The sequence below is a fragment of the Somniosus microcephalus genome, chromosome 4 (assembly GCF_052327205.1).
Source record: "Somniosus microcephalus isolate GS21.2 chromosome 4, FLI_Smic_1.0, whole genome shotgun sequence".
NCBI lineage: Eukaryota > Metazoa > Chordata > Chondrichthyes > Squaliformes > Somniosidae > Somniosus > Somniosus microcephalus.
In genome coordinates, this window is record NC_140990.1 from 53,296,582 (window position 1) to 53,312,048 (window position 15,467).

The 15,467-nt window shown below is 52.4% G+C and overlaps 2 pseudogenes; one reads left to right on the forward strand and one right to left on the reverse strand.

Moving 5' to 3' along the window:
- The window catches only part of LOC147118888 (uncharacterized), a 54,014-nt pseudogene extending 50,708 nt beyond the window's left edge, over positions 1 to 3,306 (forward strand).
- Positions 1 to 15,467, reverse strand: part of LOC147118889 (uncharacterized) — a 121,230-nt pseudogene that overhangs the window by 4,522 nt on the left and 101,241 nt on the right.

A 15,467-nucleotide genomic window follows, 5' to 3' on the forward strand; every position in this document is an offset into this window, starting at 1 on the left:
CCGATATTACTTTGTTTTGCCTTTTATCTTCCTTTTTTCCTTTTTCATTTTTATTCCGTTCTCTTTTCCCATCTTATGGCCGCTCAAGCACCATACTATAGATGGGAACAGTCTGTCTTTCCTCCACCAAAATGGCAGCGCACAAACCGGCCCCCATCACCGAGAAAAAGCCTCACAGCTGCCACCAAACGGAGCACAGGCGGGGCCGCTGGAACTCATTCGGGCCGGAGACCGTTCTTCAACTTTAGAAACCGTGCAGCATGCTCACCCACAGCATCTCCCGACTTCGCTTCTGTCGACCAGCCGCTCCGCCCTAGGCCCCCCGCCTGGGGTCCTCCGTGCTGGGCCTCCCGCCTAGGACACTCTCCTCTGGGTCTTCCACCCCGGGCCTTCTGCACTGGGCCCTCCGCACTGGCATTCCCCGTGAGCAGCCGGGGTGTGGAGCAGCCCATTCACACAGCACCGAGCAGAGCTGAGCTGCTGAGAATCTCGCAGCCTCCCCCGGGATTCATGAACCCGCTCCCTGAGCTCGGGGTGTGAGCAGCCCGCGTCCCCCCGGGGTTCATGAACCCGCTCCCTGAGCTCGGGGTGTGAGCGGCCCGCGTCCCCCCGGGGTTCATGAACCCGCTCCCTGAGCTCGGTGAGCGGCCCGCGTCCCCCCGGGGTTCATGAACCCGCTCCCTGAGCTCGGGGTGTGAGCATCCCGCGTCCCCCCGGGGTTCATGAACCCACTCCCTGAGCTCGGGGTGTGAGAGGCCCGCGTCCCCCCGGGGTTCATGAACCCGCTCCCTGAGCGCGGGGTGTGAGCGGCCCGCCTCCCCCCGGGGTTCATGAACCCGCTCCCCGAGCTCGGGGTGTGAGCGGCCCGCGTCCCCCCGGGGTTCATGAACCCGTTCCCTGAGCTCGGGGAGTGAGGGGCCCGCGTCCCCCCGGGGTTCATGAACCCACTCCCTGAGCTCGGGGTGTGAGAGGCCCGCGTCCCCCCGGGGTTCATGAACCCGCTCCCCGAGCTCGGGGTGTGAGCGGCCCGCGTCCCCCCGGGGTTCATGAACCCGCTCCCTGAGCTCGGGGTGTGAGCGGCCCGCGTCCCCCCGGGGTTCATGAACCCGCTCCCCGAGCTCGGGGTGTGAGCAGCCCGCGTCCCCCCGGGGTTCATGAACCCGCTCCCTGAGCTCGGGGTGTGAGCGGCCCGCGTCCCCCCGGGGTTCATGAACCCGCTCCCTGAGCTCGGGGTGTGAGCGGCCCGCGTCCCCCCGGGGTTCATGAACCCGCTCCCTGAGCTCGGGGTGTGAGCGGCCTGCGTCCCCCCGGGGTTCATGAACCCGCTCCCTGAGCGCGGGGTGTGAGCGGCCCGCCTCCCCTCGGGGTTCATGAACCCGCTCCCTGAGCTCGGGGTGTGAGCGGCCCGCGTCCCCCCGGGGTTCAAGAACCCACTCCCTGAGCTCGGGGTGTGAGCAGCCCGCGACCCCCCGGGGTTCATGAACCCGCTCCCTGAGCTCGGGGTGTGAGCGGCCCGCATCCCCCCCGGGGTTCATGAACCCGCTCCCTGAGCGCTCTCACCTGATGTGTCAGCGGCTGCTGCCACGGTCCGTGCATGCTCAGCTCACCTTCTGTTGCTCAGGTTTAAAGGTCAAGCCCCACCCCTCACACACTCTGATTGGTTGGAGGACCCGCCGCCCGCTCAGTCCTCCAGCCCCGCCCCACTCTTCCTATTGGTCCAAGCACCCGTCAATCACCCGGGCAGTGTGAGCTGAGCATACGCGGACCTTGGCAGCAGCCACTGACACATCAGGTGAGAGAGCTCAGGGAGCGGGTTCATGAACCCCGGGGGGACGCGGGCTGCTCACACCCCGAGTGCGGCCCCAGGCCCCATTATTAAAACACTCAATATTATCCGCTTCACAAACACCCAGGGTGGACCTCAGGCCCCGAACAAGAGCCTCCGGGCCGGGCGTTTGCCCCCAGTGGGGCGGCAGCTGCGGGGTTTTCTCCCGGTGACCGGCCCGGGGTAACGGCCGCCATCTTGAGAGGCTCAGGGGGCTGCAGGGTGCGTGCGCGGCCCCCTTGGCCAGGAACCAGGAGGAGAGAATCTTGTCAATTTCTATCCTGGACTCACAGTGATGGCTTTTGTAAACTCCTTTTACAGGCTGTGAGAAGGGCAGCATTTACACACTGCAAACTCAGACCAGACATCACATCTAGATCTGACAGAGTCACTCCATTCACCAGGACCTGAATATCATCGGCCTCTGAATGTGGAAGGAGAAATGTTTGACTCTTCTGTCTGTGGGAAAAGATTTCAAACATCAGTGTGACTGGAAAAGCAAAGAGACACCCACACCGAGTGAGAGTGTTCCAGTGCACTGACTGTGGAAAGAGCTACACAGCCTGAAAAAATATCGCACCGTTCACAGTGGGAAGAAACTGTACACGTGTTGTGCGTGGATGAGGCTTCAACTGATTGTTCAAACTAGAGAGACACAAGGACACCCGCACTATGGAGAAACCGTGGAAATGCGGGGACTGTGAGAAGGGATTCAATTACCCGTCTGAGCTGGAAACTCATCGACGCAGTCACACTGGGGAGAGGCCATTCACCTGCTCCGTATGTGGGAAGGGATTCACTCAGCCATCCCACTTGCTGACACACCAGCGAGTTCACACTGGGGAGAGGCTGTTCACCTGCTCTGTGTGTGGGAAGGGATTCACTCACTCATCCCCGCTCCGAACACACCAGCTCATTCACACTGGGGAGAGACCTTTTAAATGCTGTGACTGTGGGGACAGCTTTAAAAGTTCTGCAGAGCTGATGAGACACCAGCGAGTTCACATTGGGAAGAGGCTGTTCACCTGCTCCGTGTGTGGGAAGGGATTCAATCAGTCATCTGACCATTTGATATGCCGAGTTCGCACTGGGGAGAGGCCGTTCACTTGCTCCGTGTGTGGGAAGGGATTCACTCAGTCATCCGACCTTTTGATACACTGCCGAGTTCACACTGGGGAGAGGCCGTTCACTTGCTCCGTATGTGAGAAGGGATTCACTCTGGTTGGCAACCTGCTGAGACATCACCGAGTTCACACTGGGAAGAGGCCATTCGTCTGCCCCATGTGTGGGAAGGGATACACTCAGCACTCCAGCCTGCTAACACACCAGCGACTTCACACTGGGGAGAGGCCGTTCACCTGCTCCCTGTGTGGGAAGGGATTCACTCAGTCATCCAACCTGCTGACACACCAGCGAGTTCACAAGTGACTGCAGGGTTGGATTCTGCTGTTATTGCTGCTGTTAATCACATCCAGGACTGAACCATGTTCATTCTGACAGTTGGGGTTTGCTTCTGCTGATGTTAATAACTCCTGTAACTGGGCTGGAATTTAATATTCTGGATATATGTGAAATAAATCAGCTTTGTTTTAAATACATTGTTGTAGATTTTCTTCTTTCCCACCTGAGTGTTTAGCATCACCTGGCTGGAGCTCAGAAAGGACAATCTGGGGGAGGATCGTACGGCGGGAACAGAACTCCAGCCTGGACACAGTCCTTCAGGGCCACACTGAGAGGGGCAAATGGCACTTTGGTCTCTATCGTCTTCTCAGGTGAATTTCTCACATGCTTAGAATAATTTTCTGCAACAATATGTCCTAGAACCAACAAGGGAGCAGGCCATATTAGATTTAGTAATGTACCAGATTTAGTGAACAGCCTCACGGTGAGTGAACATTTATCTAACAGCGATCATAACATGATCGAGTTCCACATTATGTTTGAAAGGGAGAAACGCGAAACAGCTACTAAGATTCTAGTGTTAGTTCAGGGCAACTTCAACGGGATGAGACCGAGACTGTCCACAGTAAACTGGGGAAATCTGTTAATGGGTAAAACAACAGAAGATCAGTGGGAGATGTTCAAAAAATAATTTACGGTGATACAGAAGCAGCTTCTACCCCCGAGGGGCAAGAGCTCTACTTACCAAAAAACCCCAGCCATGGACGACTAAAGAGAGAAGGGACAACATCAAACTAAAAGAACAAGTACACGGAAATACAATAAATAGCACAAATCCTGGTGATTGGGAGAAATACAAAGAACAACAAAGGGTGACAAAACACAGTAAGAGCTACAAAAAGGGAGTATGAAAAGAAACTTGTAAGGATCATCAAAATCAACACAATTTTTATTACAATTATATTAGGAAAAAGAGGATGGTCCGGAGCAATGTGGGCCCCTTGAAAACTGATAATGGTGACATTGTAAATGATAATAAAAAGGCGGACATGTTGAATAATTATTTTGTGTCAGTATTGACAGAGTGGAAGAGGATAGCAGGCCGGACATCCCAAGGAAACTAATATTGAATCAGGGACGGGGACTCACCAAAATAACAGTAATGAAGAAAATAATGTCACTAAAGAGTAACAAACCGCCAGGACCAGATGGTTTCCAAGCCAGGGTTTTAAAGGAAGTAGGTGAGAACATTGCAGATGGCCAAACTATAATCTTCCAAAGTTCTCTCAATTAGGTAACCATTTAATCAGATTTGAAAATTGCGCATGTCGCTCCGCTATTTGAGAAAGGTGAGAGAGGGAAACCGGGGAATTAGAGACCAGTTAGCCTAACATCTGTTGTGGGGAAATTACTAGAGTCTATAATTAAGGATAGGGTGGTGTAGGGGTTACGGGGATCGGGTGGGATATGTGTCGGTGAAGGCTCGATGGGCCGAAATAGCCTCTATTTGCACTGTGGGGTTTCTGTGATTCTGTGAACACCTTGAAAATTTTCAGCAGATTAGAGAGAGCCAGCATGGATTTGTGAAAGGAGGTCATGCCTGCTGAACCTGATTGGATTTTTTGAAGATGTGACTGAAGTAGTGGACAGGGGAATGTCTATGGATGTTATTTATATGGACTTCCAGAAGGCATTTAATAAAGTCCCTCATAAGATCCTGTTAGCTAAGGTTGAAGCCCATGGAATTGAAGGCAAATTATTGACCTGGTTAGGAGATTGGCTGAGTAGCGGGAGACAGAGAGTGGGGATAATGGGCAGGGACTCTAATTGGCAGGATGTGACTAACGCTGTCCAGCAAGGATCTGTGTTGGGGCCTCAACTATTCACCGTATTTATTAATGACTTAGATGATGGGATAGAAAGTCACATATGCAAGTTGCCGATGACACAAAAATAGGAGGCATTGTAGGCAGTGTAGATGGAAGCATAAAATTAGAGAGATATTAATTGATTAAGCGAATGGGCAAAACTGTGGCAAATGGATTTCAATGTAGGCAAATGTGAGGTCATCCACTTTGGACCGAAAAATGATAGAACAGGGTACTTTCTAAATGGTGAAAAGCTAGAAACAGTGGAGGTCCAACGAGACTTGGGGATCCAGGTACATAGATCATTAAAATGTCATGAACAGGTACAGGGAATAATCAAAAAGGCTAATGGGATGCTGGCCTTTATATCTCGAGGACTAGAATACAAGTGGGTAGAAGTTACACTACAGCTATACAAAGCCCAGGTTAGACCACACCTGGAGTACTGAGAGCAGTTCTGGGCACCACACCTTGGGAAGGATATGTTGGCCTTGGGAGGAGTGCAGCGTAGGTTTACCAGAATGATACTCGGACTTCAGGGGTTAAATTACAAGGAGAGATTAAACAAATTAGGGTTGTATTTCCTGGAATTTAGAAGGTTAAGAGGAGATTTGATTGAAGTTTTCAAGATATTAAGGGGAACTGATAGAGAGAATCTATTTCTGCTGGTTGGGGAGTCTAGGACTAGGGGGCAGAGTGTAAAAATTAGAGCCAGACCTTTCAGGAATGGAGTTAGGAAATACTTCTACACACAAAAGGTGGTAGAAGTTTGGAACTCTCTTCATAGAAACATAGAAGATAGGAGCAGGAGTAGGCCATTCGGCCCCCCGAGTCTGCTCCACCATTCAATGCGATCATGGCTGATCATCCAAATTCAGTACTCAGTCCCTGCTTTCACCCCATACCCCTTGATCCCTTTAGCCTTAAGAAATATATCCAACTCCTTCTTGAATATATTTAATGAACTGGCCTCCATCGCCTTCTGTGGTAGAGAGTTCCACAGGTTCACCACTCTCTGGGTGAAGAAATTCCTCCTAATTTCTGTCCTAAATGGCCTACCCTTTATCGTTAGACTGTGTCCCCTGGTTCTGGACTCCCCGACCATCGGGAACATCCTTCCTGCATCTAGTCTGTCCAGCCCTGTCAGAATTTTATAAGTTTCAATGAGATCACCTCTCATTCTTCTAAACTCCAGCGAGTACAAGTCCAATTGACCCAATCTCTCCTCATACGTCATTCCTGCAATCCCAGGTATCAGCCTGGTGAATCTTCGCTGAACTCCTTCCATGGCAAGAACATCCTTCCTCAGATAAGGCGACAAAAACTGCACACAATACTCAAGATGTGGTCTCACCAAGGCCCTGTACAACTGCAGCAAGACATCCTTGTTCCTGTACTCAAACCCTCTTGCTACAAAGGCCAACATACCATTTGCCTTCTTAACTGCCTGCTGTACCTGCATGCTTACCTTCGGCGACTGGTGCACAAGGACACCCAGGTCTCGTTGCACTTCCCCTTCTCCCAATCTATTGCCATTTAGATAATAATCTGCCTTCCTGTTTTTGCCACCAAAGTGGATAACCTCACATTTATCCACATTATATTGCATCTGCCATGTTTCTGCCCAATCACCCAACATGTCCAAATCATCCTGGAGTTTCTCGACATCCTCCTCACAGCACACAGACCCACTCAGCTTTGTGTCGTCTGCAAATTTGGAGATATTACATCTAGTTCCCTTGTCCAGATCATTTATATATATTGTGAATAGCTGGGGTCCAAGGACCGATCCCTGCGATGCCCCACTAGTGACTGCCTGCCATTCGGAAAAAGACCCTTTTATTCCAACTCTTTGCTTTCTGTCTGCCAACCAGTTCTCTATCCAAGTCAATACCTTGCCCCCAATCCCATGTGCCTTAACTTTACACGCTAATCTCTTATGCGGGACCTTATCGAAGGCCTTCTGAAAGTCCAGAAACACCACATCCACTGGTTCTCCCTTATCTATTTTACCAGTTATATCCTCAAAAAATTCCAGTAGATTAGTCAAGCACAATTTACCTTTTGTGAATCCATGTTGACTTTGTCCGATCCTGTCACTGTTTTCCAAGTGCTCTGCTATTACATCTTTTATAATGGACTCTAGCATTTTCCCCACTACCGATGTCAGGCTTACCGGTCTGTAATTCCCCATTTTCTCTCTACCACCTTTTTTGAATAGTGGGGTAACATTAGCTACCCTCCAATCCATGGGTACTGTTCCAGATTCCATCGAATTTTGGAAGATGATCAGCAATGCATCTACTATTTCTAGGGCCACTTCCTTAAGTACCCTAGGATGTAGATTATCAGGCCCTGGTGATTTATCGGCCTTCAGTCCCATCAATTTCCCTAACACCTTTTCCCTACAAATACTGATTTCTTTCAGTTCCACCCTTTCATCTGACCCTATGTTCCCCAGCATCTCTGGGAGGTTATTTGTGTCCTCCTTTGTGAAGACAGAACCAAAGTATTTATTTAGTTGGTCTGCCATTTCTTTGTTCCCCATTATAAATTCCCCTGATTCTGACTGCAAGGGACCTACGCTTGACTTCACCAATCTTTTTCTCTTCACATATCTATAAAAGCTTTTACAGTCAGTTTTTATGTTCCCTGCAAGCTTACTCTCATATTCTATTTTCCCCTTCTTAATTAATCCCTTTTTCCTCCTTTGTTGAATCCTAAACTGCTCCCAATCCCCAGGATTATTGCTTTTTCTGGCCAATTCATATGCCCTCTCCTTTGATCTTATGCTATCCCTAATTTCCCTTGTTAGCCACGGTTGAATCACCTTTTTTGTTTTATTTTTATGCCAAACTGGGATGAACAAATTCTGTAGTTCATCCATGCAGTCTTTGAATGTTTGCCATTGCCTATCCACCGTCAACCCTTTGAGTGACATTCCCCAATCAATCCTACCCAACTCGCACCTCAGACCATTGTAGTTTCCTTTATTTAAATTTAGGACCCTAGTCTCTGAGTCAACTACTGCATTCTCCATCTTAATGAAGAATTCGATCATATTATGATCGCTCCGACCCAAGGGGCCTCGTACAACAAGATTGCTAATTAATCCTTTCTCGTTACATAATACCCAGCCGAAGATGGCCTGCTCTCTGGTTGGTTCCTCGACATATTGGTCCAGGAAACCATCCCGTAAACACTCCAGGAATTCCTCCTCCACAGTATTGTTACTAATTTGGTTAGCCCAATCTATATGTAGATTAAAGTCACCCATGATGACTGCTGTGCCCTTATTGCACACTTCTGTAATTTACCTTTTAATGCCATCCCCAACCTCTGCCTTACTGTTTGGAGGTCTATATACCACTCCCACTAACGTTTTCTGCCCCTTGGTATTTCTCAATTCTACGCATACAGATTCCACATCATCAGAGCTAATATCCTTCCTTACAATTGTGTTAATCCCTTCTTTAACCAGTAATGCTACCCCACCTCCCTTTGCTTTTTGCCTATCTTTCCTGAATATCGAAAACACCTGGATGTTGAGTTCCCAGCCTTGGCCATCCTTGAGCCACGTTTCCATAATCCCAACCAAATCATATTCGTTTACCTCTATTTGCACAGTCAATTCATCCACCTTATTATGAATGCTCCTCACATTAAGACACAAAGCCTTCAGGCTTGTTTTTTTAACGCTCTTAGACCTATTAGAATTACTGGCCTAGAAATTCAGTTGCGTTCGCCAGCCGTTAGCACCATAAGAGGAGTAGATTTCGAGCGCTAGGCACTTTGCGCCCGGGCGCAGAGCGATCTGCGCCTACGCCCAACTTCAGTTGACATTTTGCACCGGCGCAAAGTGTTTGCACGCGCTCAGCTGCGCGCGCACCTTATGACGTCATTTCGTCGTGCAACGCCGTTTGTGCACCCCAAACCGGAACTTCAGTGGCGCCCGCCCAATGTGGGCGTGGCGCTGTTAAGAACTGTGAAGTGGAACGCAGCAGAGGCCCTGCGGGCCTCGGGGAGCGCTAATTAAAGGGCACTTAGACTGAGGTATAAAGGCCAGCCATTTTGCTGCAATGACTTTAGTGCTTTGGATTTCTGGACAGAGACCAAGGAACAGACCTTACTGATTTGGGACAACATAGGAGAGGTATTTTTGGCTTCTGGCCAGAGCTTGGAAATTTGACTCATTGTGATTTGACTGTTTGCAAGTATATTATGGGGGCTGCATGGGGTTCCAACCCTCAGTTCCAGCATTATGTGCGAAGGGCTCGCAGACGCTGTGTGAGAGGGGCAGCCATGCCTAGACACAGAGGGGCCATCAGGCGTCGGCAATGTAGGCCTTACCCACTCAGGGAATACCGGCAGCAGGTGTCCTATCTCACCATGACTGCCGCGCTGATATACCTATCAATTCGTCCAATAAAAGGCGACGAGTTAGGAACGTAACTAAAGGTTTTTATTGACTAAATAACAGAGCCCACCCTCGTGGGTGATCGGGTCCAACAAGGAGGAATACCAGCCAGTCGACTACCTTTATACCTGGGCAGGTAGGTGGAGCCATGGGCGGAGTCGGAGGTGGTCAGCCCAGGTATAACAGCGCGACAAGAGGCGACCTCGTATCGTGATACAACGGTGATAACAATACAACAGTGATAACTATAGTGTAACGATAAAGTGGTTTACCACATTCACCCCTTGTTTAGATTTGAGTCCGGCGGGGTGAAGTGTACTACCAGTTCTGGTATGTCAGTCTGTCCGGAGGCCTCGTAAGCCTCTCCGATCGTCGCAGCGGCGGTGCTGCATTATCCGGTGTTAGTGCTGGTGTCTGCGTGGTCGGCGAAGGCTCGTGGGGTTCCGGCATGCCGTCTACCTGGGCTGGAATTGGGGGGGTGGTGGGGGGGGGTAAAGGTGGTGTCTCCGGAGTGCCCGAGGGTGCGAGGTCTCGTAAGGAGACAGTGTCCTCCCGCCCGTCTGGGTAAGCCACGTAGGCGTACTGGGGGTTGGCGTGCAGGAGGTTCACCCTTTCGACCAGGGGGTCTGTTTTATGGGCCCTCACGTGCTTTCGCAGCAAGACGGGCCCCGGAGAGGTCAGCCAGGTTGGTAGAGTGGTTCCCGTAGTCGACTTCCTGGGGAAAACAAACATTCGTTCATGGGGGGTGGCGTTAACGGCAGTGCAAAGTAGTGACCGGATGGAGTGCAGCGCTGTCGGGAGGACTTCCTGCCAGCGGGAGGTTGGGAGGCCCTTAGACTTTAAGGCTAAGAGGACGGCCTTCCATACCGTCGCGTTCTCTCTTTCCACCTGGCCGTTCCCTTGGGGGTTGTAGCTGGTGGTCCTACTTGCTGCAATACCTCTCGCTAGTAGGAACTGACGGAGTTCCTCGCTCATGAAAGAGGAGCCCCGGTCACTATGTATATAGTTTGGGAACCCGAACAAGGCGAAGAGGTCGTTCAGGCATTTAATGACCGTGGTACTGGTCATGTCTGGGCAGGGGAAGGCAAAGGGGAAACGGGAGTACTCATCAACAATGTTGAGGAAGTACACATTACGGTCAGAGGACGGGAGGGGCCCCTTAAAGTCGATGCTCAGGCGCTCGAAGGGGCGGGTGGCCTTGATCAGGCTTGCTCTGTCCGGCCTAAAGAAGTGCGGTTTGCACTCGGCGCAGGTCTGGCAGTTCCTGGTTATGGTCCTGACCTCCTCGATGGAGTAGGGCAGGTTGCGGGCCTTAATGAAGTGGTAAAGTCTGGTGACCCCGGGGTGGCAGAGGTCGTTGTGGAGGGTCTGAAGTCTATCACTTTGCGCGCTGGCGCATGTAATTCGTGACAGAGCATCGGGGGGTTCGTTCAGCTTACCTGGCCGGTACAAGATATCATAATCGTAGGTGGAGAGCTCGATTCTCCACCTCAAGGTCTTGTCATTCTTGATTTTGCCCCTCAGCTTGTTATTAAACATAAAAGCGACCGAACGTTGGTCGGTAAGGAGGGTAAATCGTTTGCCTGCCAGGTAGTGCCTCCAGCGTCGTACCGCCTCCACAATCGCCTGGGCCTCCTTCTCGACCGACGAGTGTCGGATCTCAGGGCCCTGTAGGGTCCTTGAGAAGAAGGCCACCGGTCTCCCCTCCTGGTTAAGGGTGGCGGCTAGGGCGAAGTCGGATGCATCGCTCTCGACTTGGAAGGGGATGGACTCATCCACTGCGTGCATAGTGGCCTTGGCAATGTCTCCCTTAATGAGGGAGAAGGCTGCGCACGCTTCCTCCGTAAGGGGGAAGGATGTGGACTTCATGAGGGGTCTGGCTTTGTCCGCATAATTGGGCACCCATTGGGCATAGTAGGCGAAGAGCCCCAGGGTTCTCTTAAGTGCCTTAGGGCAGTGGGGGAGGGGTAGCTCCATGAGGGGGCGCATTCTTTCGGGGTCGGGGCCGATGAGTCCGTTCTCTACTACACAGCCAAGGATGGCAAGGCGCGAGGTGTTAAACACACATTTCTCCTTATTGTAGGTGAGGTTCAGCCGTTGGGCTGTACGGAGGAATTTCTCCAGATTCACGTCGTGGTCCTGCCGGTCGCGGCCGCAGATGGTGACGTTATCTAGGTAGGGGAATGTGGCCTGCAGTCCGTTCTGGTCAACCATCCGGTCCATCTCCCTTTGGAAGACCGAGACCCCGTTGGTGACACCGAAGGGGACCCTAAGGAAGTGGTATAGGCGCCCATTCGCCTCGAAGGCGGTGTACTGGCGGTCCTCGGGGTGGATAGGGAGTTGGTGGTAGGCCGACTTAAGGTCGATGGTCGAGAATATGCGGTATTGTGCAATCTGATTGACCATGTCAGATATGCGGGGAAGGGGGTATGTGTCCAGCTGGGTGTATCTGTTTATGGTCTGGCTGTAGTCGATGACCAGGCGATTTTTATCGCCGGTCTTAACGACCACGACCTGGGCACGCCAGGGGCTGTTGCTCCCCTCGATGATGCCCTCCTTCAGGAGACGCTGCACCTCAGAGCAAATGAAAGCTCTGTCCCCAGCGCTGTACCGCCTGCTCTTGGTAGCGACGGGTTTGCAGTCGGGGGTGAGGTTAGCGAACAGGGAAGGTGGCGGCACCTTGAGGGTGGATAGGCTGCAGGTGTTACGCGGTGGGCGGTTTAACCTTCGCTGGTTGTCGACTGTGAGTGGGGGGAGGGGTCCACCGTATGCTAGGGTTACACTTTGGAGGTGGGATTGGAAGTCCAGCCCTAGTAGGACGGCAGCGCAGAGCTGGGGGAGGACGAGGAGTTTAAAGTTTTTATACTCTGTACCCTTAACCGACAAGGTCACAGCACAGTAGCCGCTAATGTCCGTGGCGTGGGACCTCGATGCCATCGAGATTCGGTTGCGCGTTGGCAGGACAGGGAGGGAGTAGTGGCTCACCGTGTCTGGGTGGATGAAGCTCTCCGTGCTTCCGCTGTCGAACAGGCAGGTCGTGGCGTGGCCGTTTACTTTGATGTCCATCATCGACTTGGACAGGTGGTGTGGGCGGGCTTGATCCAGAGTGACGGAGGCTAGCGTGTAGGTAAGCGAGTCGTTGTCGTCTGCGGGCGAGGCGGTCGTCGGGTCCGGGGGCCCGGTGGCAGTCGGGCGTGGTGGGTAAAATGGCGTCTCCCACGAGGTAGGACAAAATGGCGGAGAAGATGGCTGCCCCCATAACTCACATGAGGCACTATTGGGGTCGGTTGCCTTGATCAAAGATGGCCGCCCCCATGACTCACGTGTGGGGATACTGGCCTCAGTTGCCGTGAAAGAAGATGGCCGCCCCCACAGTTCGCATGAGGCACTGCTGGCCTCTGAAGATCCGCTCCTGCAGGCCTTAGAGAAATGGCCTTTCTTCCTGCAGGTTGTGCAGGTAGAGTTCCTGGCTGGGCAGCGCGACCTCGGGTGCTTCTCCTGGCCGCAAAAGAAGCAGCCGGCGGCCCGATCGCGGGTGCCCGATGTCGGAGCCGGTACCGGGGGTGGCGGGCCCGGTCGGGTCCGGGACGCCGACGCTGAGGTAGGTCCCGGGGGCGGCGCTGCGAAGGGTATTGCGGTAGGGGTCGGGCCCGAGTCCCAGGGTCGTGAGCAGTACCTGGAAAACGCCTCCTGGTCCTGATGGGCCACCTCCAGGGAGAGAGCGAGGGCTTCAGCTTTGTCCAGGTCGAGGTCTTTAGCTTCAAGCAGTCTTTGCCGTGAGTAGTCGGACCGTAGGCCTTTCACAAAGGCATCGCGGATATTATCTTCCGTATTTTCAACAGCCGTCACCGCTTTAAAGTCACAGTTCCTGCCGAGTGCTCTTAGCGCCCGTAAAAATTCAGCTACAGACTCTCCTGGCTGTTGCGGGCGGGATCTTAGGAGGTGCCTGGTGTACATGTAATTTACCGGGCTGCGGTACTGCTGTTTCAGTAGGTTGATAGCGGCCTCGTACGTAGTCGTGTCCTGTATGAGTGCGTATACTCTCGGGCTCGCTTGGGCGTTCAGAAGTCTTAGTTTGGATCTCTGCGGGGCGCCGGATTCTTCCAGGTAGGATTCGAAGCAGTCCAGCCAGTGTTTGAAGTTGAGGGCTGCGTTTGCTGCCTGTGGGTTTAGATCCAGGTACGGTGGTTTGAGGGCTTGCAGCCAAGCCGGCTGGTGTGGCTGTGCTTCTGGGAGGGCTTCTGGCTGGCCAGTAGTAGACATCTTTAAAATTTAGTCAATAAAATTGATATACCTATCAATTCGTCCAATAAAAGGCGACGAGTTAGGAACGTAACTAAAGGTTTTTATTGACTAAATAACAGAGCCCACCCTCGTGGGTGATCGGGTCCAACAAGGAGGAATACCAGCCAGTCGACTACCTTTATACCTGGGCAGGTAGGTGGAGCCATGGGCGGAGTCGGAGGTGGTCAGCCCAGGTATAACAGCGCGACAAGAGGCGACCTCGTATCGTGATACAACGGTGATAACAATACAACAGTGATAACTATAGTGTAACGATAAAGTGGTTTACCACACGCGCATTGTGTGAAGAGGCTGCGCTTCAGAAGGGAGGTGGTTGCAGAGATCTGCCAGCTGCTTCACAGAGATCTGCGTCCACAGCTGATGTGCAGGACGTCTCTGTCGGTGGAAGTGAAGGTCACGGTGGCTCTGAACTTTTATGCAAGTGGCTCCTTCCAAGCCGCTGCTGGGGACATAGCGAACATCTCCCAGTTCGCCGTGCATCGCTGCATCCGGCAGGTCACCGATGCCCTTTTCGCAAGGAGACACCAATTCATCTCCTTCCCCATGACCCTAGAGAGGCAGGAGCAGCGTGCAGTCGGATTTGCCAGGATTGCCGACTTCCCCATGGTGCAGGGCGCCATTGACTGCACGCATGTGGCTATGCGGGCACCTATCAACAATGCCGAGGATTACCGCAACCGGAAGGGCTACCAATGTCAATGCCCACTTTCCAGGAAGCAGCCACGATGCATTTATCCTGCGCCAGACTACTGTGGCTGACATGTTCCAGGCACAGCCTCCCCCAAGGGGATGGCTTATCGGGGACAAAGGCTACCTTCTTTGTGTACATGGCTCATGACCCCGCTCCGCGCGCCCAGGACCCCTGCTGAGGAGGCATACAACGAAAGCCATCAAGCCACAAGGAACATCATAGAGCAAACGATTGGCGTCCTCAAGCAAAGGTTCCGCTGCCTGGATCATTCCGGCGGATCTCTACAGTATTCGCCGGATAGAGTCTCCCAGTTCGTCGTCGTTTGCTGCATGCTGCACAACCTGGCTATCCGCAGGACTCAGGCACTGCCACCTCACGTTGGACCACCACCTCAGGAGGAGGAGCAGGAGGAGCATGAGGAGGAGGAGGAGGAGGAGTACCAGCCCAGGAGGGAGCCACAAGGTCCAAGGGCCGTCCGCCGGTGGCTTATTGAACGACACTTCTAGGCCCCCTGTCAGGGAATGGCTTGTGGCAATGAACGCACCTGAATGCAGCCGCTCCGCAAGCCCTCAGCCGGTTAACGCAACAACCACTTGAAACATGACACATGGACAAGCTGAATAAATAAAAAGCTTTATTTAACAAACTCAGGGCCCTTCCCACATGAAACACAAAAACAGACAAGACCCCCAAAAAACAGTCAAAAACATATCTCACTCCCACAACCTGGGGAGGAATAACAAAACTTGTCCATCCAATTGGCCTTCATCCTCGGCCTTACCAAGACAAACCCCCCCATACAGAACACAAACACCCCCATCTAAAAAAACATTTGCCATCATCTTCGGCCTTACCAAAATAAACCCCCCCCATACAGAACACAAACACCCCCATATAAAAAAACACTTGGCAACACACTCTACTTGGTGTGCCGAGAGGGCGAGTCCTTGTGCAGGCTTC